General features: G+C 42.2%; 1 protein-coding gene across 1 annotated transcript in view; it reads right to left on the bottom strand.

Annotated features, from left to right (window-relative positions):
- LOC111956311 (phospholipid phosphatase-related protein type 5-like) overlaps positions 1-6587 on the bottom strand; it is a 71386-nt gene that overhangs the window by 39644 nt on the left and 25155 nt on the right. The window lies entirely within an intron of this gene.

Below are 6587 nucleotides of genomic sequence, written 5' to 3'. Positions count from 1 at the left end.
GGAGATGAGAATTGGCTGAACTAATTATGGGATACGGACCTGGAGAGCCTAGGTTTAATTCTGTAAGCCCATTGTGTAAACGACCGGTCGGAAATATCTGGTATAGCGTAGGTTCCATAAGGATAGGTCCCGAGTGGAGGTTTTTCCTCTGCGAGATCCAGATAAAAATATAAGAGCCAAGCTAAAGTGAGTGAAGGCTAGGTTCCTTTTAAGGATAGGCAAGCGTTTGCATCATTTTCAAAAGCGCAACAACAAATCCTCCGGAAAGTAGAAGGAATGGAACTTTCACCTAGCGGTGTATAGTCTCTGTTCGATCGATAAGTGGTTCATAGACATTTTATGTGCGAGACCGCAACACATTGGTAGACAATTTGGYGRAACAGGGTCATAAAGCATCATATGACAAAGCACAACTAACAAAGCAAGAGGTAACATATTTAGGGGTTTTGATTTCTAAGGGCAAGATACACATTACCAGGGATCGGGTAGAAACAATGCGTTCTTTGGCACGACCAAACACTCCTCGCACGCTCAGGAAAACTTCAGGAGTTTTCAATTTTATTAGACATTTTATTTCGTCATTCTCTGAAATTGCTGAGACACTTACAAAGTTGACGAAAGGGGGGAAGGGTCCCCATTAGAGGATAGAGTGGAATCAAGAGTGTGAGGAAGCGTTTGTCGAGTTAAAGAAGCAATTGCGTCAAGTGCCAGCATTGGGATTGCGAAATCTAAAATKATCTGTTAAAAAATGTTGTTCATGAACAGGAAAAACATTGTAGCGCGATGGCTACGCAAAAATTAAGAGGGCCAAGAGGAATGCTACATTACCTTAGGGCGGTACAGGCGACAGAAGTTGTGTTCAATAACACGGCTTCCATTACAATGGGTAAAAAAGTTGATTTGTATGTTACACACGCAGTAGCAACCATAGTGAACAGCACATGTTACTAGTGCAAGATGGACAAAATGGGAGTTAACGTTAAATGGGGAAAATCTACAATTTCAGAAGATTGSTGCTTTGAAACCTGCGTCGTTAATGCTGTTGCWTGGGGAGGGTGAATCGCATACATGTGACCCAGATCAGATTACTCCAAAACCTAGGCCTGATTTGCCAGAGACAGCATTGGAATCGGGAAAAATATTGTATACAGATGGCTCTAGATAAATGAACACAGAAGGGAAGAGAGTAACATAACGGGGTATGCTGTGTGTGGTATGCATTTGGAGTAGTTCATGATTTCGGTACATTGTGGTCACCACGGGGCATGTTAACAGCGACAGGAACACCAATAAAAATGGTCTGGRGGTAGAGGCATTATCAGAAGCATGTCAGTTACCCAGTAAATTAACAGTGGTGAAATGTGAAGCTCATTCTAGTAGTACAGATAAAATCGCCATAAGGAATCGTAAAGCAGACGGAATGGCTAAGGCGGCTGCCTTGGTGAGAGAAAGTGTTAGAAAACCACATGTATATATTGCGGATTCCTTACGATGACAAATTGGCTAAATTTGCCACAGGAAAACGTATTTTGGGTTGAAGATTCTAGGCGAAATGCCAGGGGAATGGATTCTAAAGGTAAAACAATTAAATGATATGGCCAAACACTCCTTGCAAATGCAGAAGGCCTTAGGGTTTGTTTAAATCAGACATTTTATGTGGTTTAATTTTTAAATAAATGTACGTTTGATGTCGTCTTATTCTGGAATGGAATTCTAGAATGGACGAAAGAGTGGAGGGGTCACGAGGAATTAGTATAGGGGTTACCTAACCTAAAATGAACTGGGGATCACGAGGAATTGGTATAGGGCTTACCAAACCTAAAATGAACTTTTCATTTCTTATGTGGTGTGGTGGTTATGGAGAATCATGGGGAAAAGGAGACCAGTGAATCGTTAGACTCGGTGGGGAGATACTGTCGCCGTGTTGTGGGATTTACTGGATGGGGTCTTTTCAATGCAGTAAAATTGGGTCTGCAGGAGGATGGAAATGTTTTGAAGAGGTATTTAAATGGTTTCCGAAGGACAGGGAAAGGAAATGAGAGGAAACATTTTAATGGTGTAGAGCCCTGTACACAAAAAAAATCCTAATTAGAAATGATCACCTCATTAGAAATTGACGGAACAGGGGGATTTCATTATAAAATTCATGAGAAACACCGTTCTCTATCCAAATTGTACCATTATGTAAGGAAATTATTATTATTTCCGTAGGGAGTTATAAAGAGTTGTAAGTCTAAGTTGATTAGTTATTCGAATTTGTTTATTTTTGATTTAACATGTTTTTGTTTAATCACCTGTTTGAAAGGGGAAAATGACCAGTTCCCTGAGGTCCTGGTCTTTGGGTACCTATACAGTGGTACTGTGTTCAGGCTGCATATAAGGAAGGAAAATATATGTTAATAAGGGATGACAGTTACTTCAAATGGATTGTGATATATGTATTGCTGATTTCATGTTGTGTTTTTGTTTTGATACAAATATCACCAGATTGGGATCCTGGAGTGGGAATTCTGCGAGGGGTTAGGGTGCTAACTTCAGGACCTGGTAACTCTTCCTAGAGGTCGCCAGTAGAATAAGGGAGTATGGACTAATTTAGAAAATGGTTTTAGCAGTAACATTATGTTATGCTTTTTGACATTTGTCTTAGAGATGGTATTAAAAGAAGGTTAATGTCATAATTCGTCATATTGTCAATGTTTGTCTGGTTTCCTGAAACAGAAATGTAATGAACTTAACTGTTGTTTTGATCTGTGCTTTTTTGAGGTCATCATGGAAGGTGACGTCAGATCTTAATGCGTGGTAGGAATAATTTGACCATAGACAGTGTGTGTAAACCTCAAAACCCTCCCTAACCGGCTGAAGAAAGAGCGACAAAGGCGTGCAATGGGAGACAGTGACTTTTACTACTCCTATCTGAGWCCGAGCCATAAACCAGGGCCGGGGTGCTGAGAGCGCGTGTGGAGTGAGCGTRGAGAGAGAGAACAAGCTCAGGTGAGAGACTTGTGTACGTGGGAGAAACGGAGGTGTCTACTTGGATATTAAAATCGGGACATTATCAAGGGCCATGAAATGTGACAGGCAAAAGTTACATGTGCCGTTGGGAAAATGAACTGTAAACTGTAAACGTTGGGAAAATGAACTGTAAACGACATCTGAAGAAGACACGCTAGAATGATAAGTGCTGGGTGAAGGAAAGGGGGGGTGGGGGTGGGGGTATACGCCCCCTAACTATTTAGACTAAAAATGAATTGAGATACTGATCTTTCTTTACCAGGCCAATCAAGACAGGAAAACAGGGACAAAGGGGGGCGGTATTGAGAAGAGTTATGACCAGCAATAAAAAGTTGTTTATAAATGTATGTTCTAACAGGGATGATCTGTGCTAAGTTGGTAAACTGGAATATGAGCCCTAGACTCAAAGTCAGCACTGAAGTCAGKCATTCTAAATATGGGTTGGATAATTTATAAAATGTTTTAGTTGTGATTGGGATACAGCGAGTCAGAATTGCTCAAGCACGATGAGGGGTGGATACGCTGCTAACATTGATTTGGCCGAGAGAGTCTCCAGAAACGTACCCCCTCATCCTGAGGGGAGGTGGTTTGTTTGGGGGAATCACTGGATGACAGCTTGGGACAACTATTAACGTTTTTATTTTTTTAACCTGTATTCAGAATTGTTATGTTACATCGCATCAATGAGTTGTGCTAAGTTATTAAACATGTACTTTGTATAATATGTTTTTAGGTTTCGTGGAACATGAGCGTGTTCATTGTTCCAGAGGAGGGAATGATGTATATTGACTAACTGGTTTGAGAAGGTGGTAGTATGTTTAGAACTGTAGAAAATGCATTAGGAGTATAGTGTGTTATGGGTTAGATGTAATGATAGAGGAGTATCATTCCCCAGAGACTGTATATTGTTACAGGAGATAGCTCATAGAAGAGGGAGAGCAGCTAACTGTACACAATATGGGGATTTAGTTGAACATTACACCTACCTAGATCATGGTAAGAGTAGAAGAGATAGTGTTGGCATTTCAGACATTATGGTAAACTTTCAGGACACCTGTGACTCAGAGTTTTGTTAGGTTGGATATTATTCCCAACTCTTTCATTTTTCTCCAATTTCTAACAGCCGGCGAACATTTGACAGATTACATGCAGGAGGYATTCTCACGGCAGAGGCGCTGTGGGGACAGTAACTGAAGGAGCTGTAGGGACAGTAACAGAAGGCGCTGTAGGGACAGTAACTGAAGGAGCTGTAGGGACAGTAACTGAAGGAGCTGTAGGGACAGTAACTGAAGGAGCTGTAGGGACAGTAACCGAAGGAGCTGTAGGGACAGTAACGAAGGAGCTGTAGGGACAGTACCGAAGGAGCTGTAGGGACAGTAACTGAAGGAGCTGTAGGGACAGTAACTGAAGGAGCTGTAGGGACAGTAACGAAGGAGCTTAGGGACAGTAACTGAAGGAGCTGTAGGGGACAGTAACTGAAGGAGCTGTAGGGACAGTAACTGAAGGAGCTGTAGGGACAGTAACTGAAGGAGCTGTAGGACAGTAACGAAGGAGCTGTAGGGACAGTAACTGAAGGAGCTGTAGGACAGCGTAACTGAAGAGCTGTAGGGCACGTAACTGAAGGAGCTGTAGGGACAGTAACAGAAGGAGCTGTAGGGACAGTAACTGAAGGAGCTGTAGGGACAGTAACTGAAGGAGCTGTAGGGACAGTAACTGAAGGAGCTGTAGGGACAGTAACTGAAGGAAGCTGTAGGGACAGTAACTGAGGAGCTGTAGGGACAGTAACTGAAGGAGCGGTAGGGACAGAACTGAAGGAGCTGTAGGGACACGTAGAAGGAGCTGTAGGGACAGTAACTGAAGGAGCTGTAGGGACAGTAACTTGAAGGAGCTGTAGGGACAGTAACTGAAGGAGCTGTAGGGACAGTAACTGAAGGAGCTGTAGGGACAGTAACTGAAGGAGCTGTAGGGACAGTAACTGAAGGAGCAGTATTAGTAGCGAAGGATGCTATATTGATAGCATGGAATTGGACTACTGAGCAAATGAGGGTTATTGTGAGACTATAGTCATGGGTCATGTTGGAAGTAGCAGTGGTTACTAAGTAGCATTGTTGGGATATCAGTTTATGATGACTTATGTCACATGGATTGGTAACTGGTAACTGGGGGACCGATGGGAGGACAGGGGATGCGGTTAAATATCACAAATTATGTTGTCAGGAAATGACCCATGTGTTGCAGTGTGTTATCCTCAGGTGAAAGCAGAGATAACCAAGGGCACGGGCTGAATTCTGGAGACTGAGTGTACATCAAGAGACACCAGGCGGGGGTGTTGGGACAGCGTWGGTTTGGGACACACACTACTCCATACAGTACCTGCAGTGGTAAAGATCGTCATGTCTCTCCTTGGGGGGTGCAKACTTCTCACATGAAGTGAGGTCCAGCTGCATAATGGGTGAGTGAAACACCATGACAGAGGAAGCGGAGTGAGACCGACTAGAATCCACTGTAAGACATACAGATGGGTTGGGTCTGGGAACTATAAACATCATAGTTGGGGTTAGCTGCTTTTTTGGTTAATGCATCATATGATAGAGGATAGAGGGGTCATTGTACTCTGAACAAAATGTTGATGGCATTGATGTGAAAGCATATACAGTGCTGAGTTACCTCAAGAGGATGTAATGTTGATTAGAGATACGCACTTGCATATCAGGTGACGTGCCTATCAGGTGAAATGGAGGAGATGGGGAACAAAGTGAAAATGACATGACTTGGGAACACCTCTCGGAACCTGGGGCCGAAAGGGGAAGACTGGGTGTAAGCATGAGGAAGCTTTTTAGAGCTTTCATTTTTGTGGAACTCAGCAGGAAAGTATCCGGGAGGCATAGAGTCAGGTGAAGAGAGAGTGGGAATTGTCAGGGTCTCAAGACTCCGGTTTTCATGTATATATAATTATGCATAGCTTATCACATTGTTAATACTGTTATGTTTTGTGTGTCTTTTTGTTGTTTTCCAAGTCTTGTGTTCTTACTCTCTTATGAACCAGAAGGGGGAAGTGGAGATACCAAAGCCGCTCCATCTGACATATAACAAGATAGCAGATTCAGCTGGAATGTGATGATAGATGGGAATAAAATTGTGTGATCATAGTACAGAGGCCATAAGTCTCTTACTTTGTAAACCTCAAGGTGAATGTTGTTCATTGTTTGTTCCATTTGTTAGATTGTGTAATTCATGTTTTATAATCATTTGTATTTGTTTTTGTGTAAATTCTTGTTTTAATATCATGGTTTATCCATTTATAAGTAATTTCGAAGTTTATGTAAATTGAACATTAGGACGCTATTGTTCAAGAGGAAGGACTGTTGGAATCGGCTAAACTTTGAACATTGAGATATTAAATAAATGATAGAGAAGAAGCCTTGAATAGAAAGAGTGAAAGAGACCCGGTTTTATGTCAGAAGTTAATGGTTCTCTGTAGAAAGCCAGAAGGCTTTGGAATGTGTTGGGCGGACGAGAGGAGAGCAACTGTTGATATAGGGAAGACAGATGGATATCTGTGGAGTAATAAGGGT

Source organism: Salvelinus sp. IW2-2015, linkage group LG32 (genome assembly GCF_002910315.2).
Source record: "Salvelinus sp. IW2-2015 linkage group LG32, ASM291031v2, whole genome shotgun sequence".
NCBI lineage: Eukaryota > Metazoa > Chordata > Actinopteri > Salmoniformes > Salmonidae > Salvelinus > Salvelinus sp. IW2-2015.
This window is presented reverse-complemented; position numbering and strand designations above follow the sequence as displayed.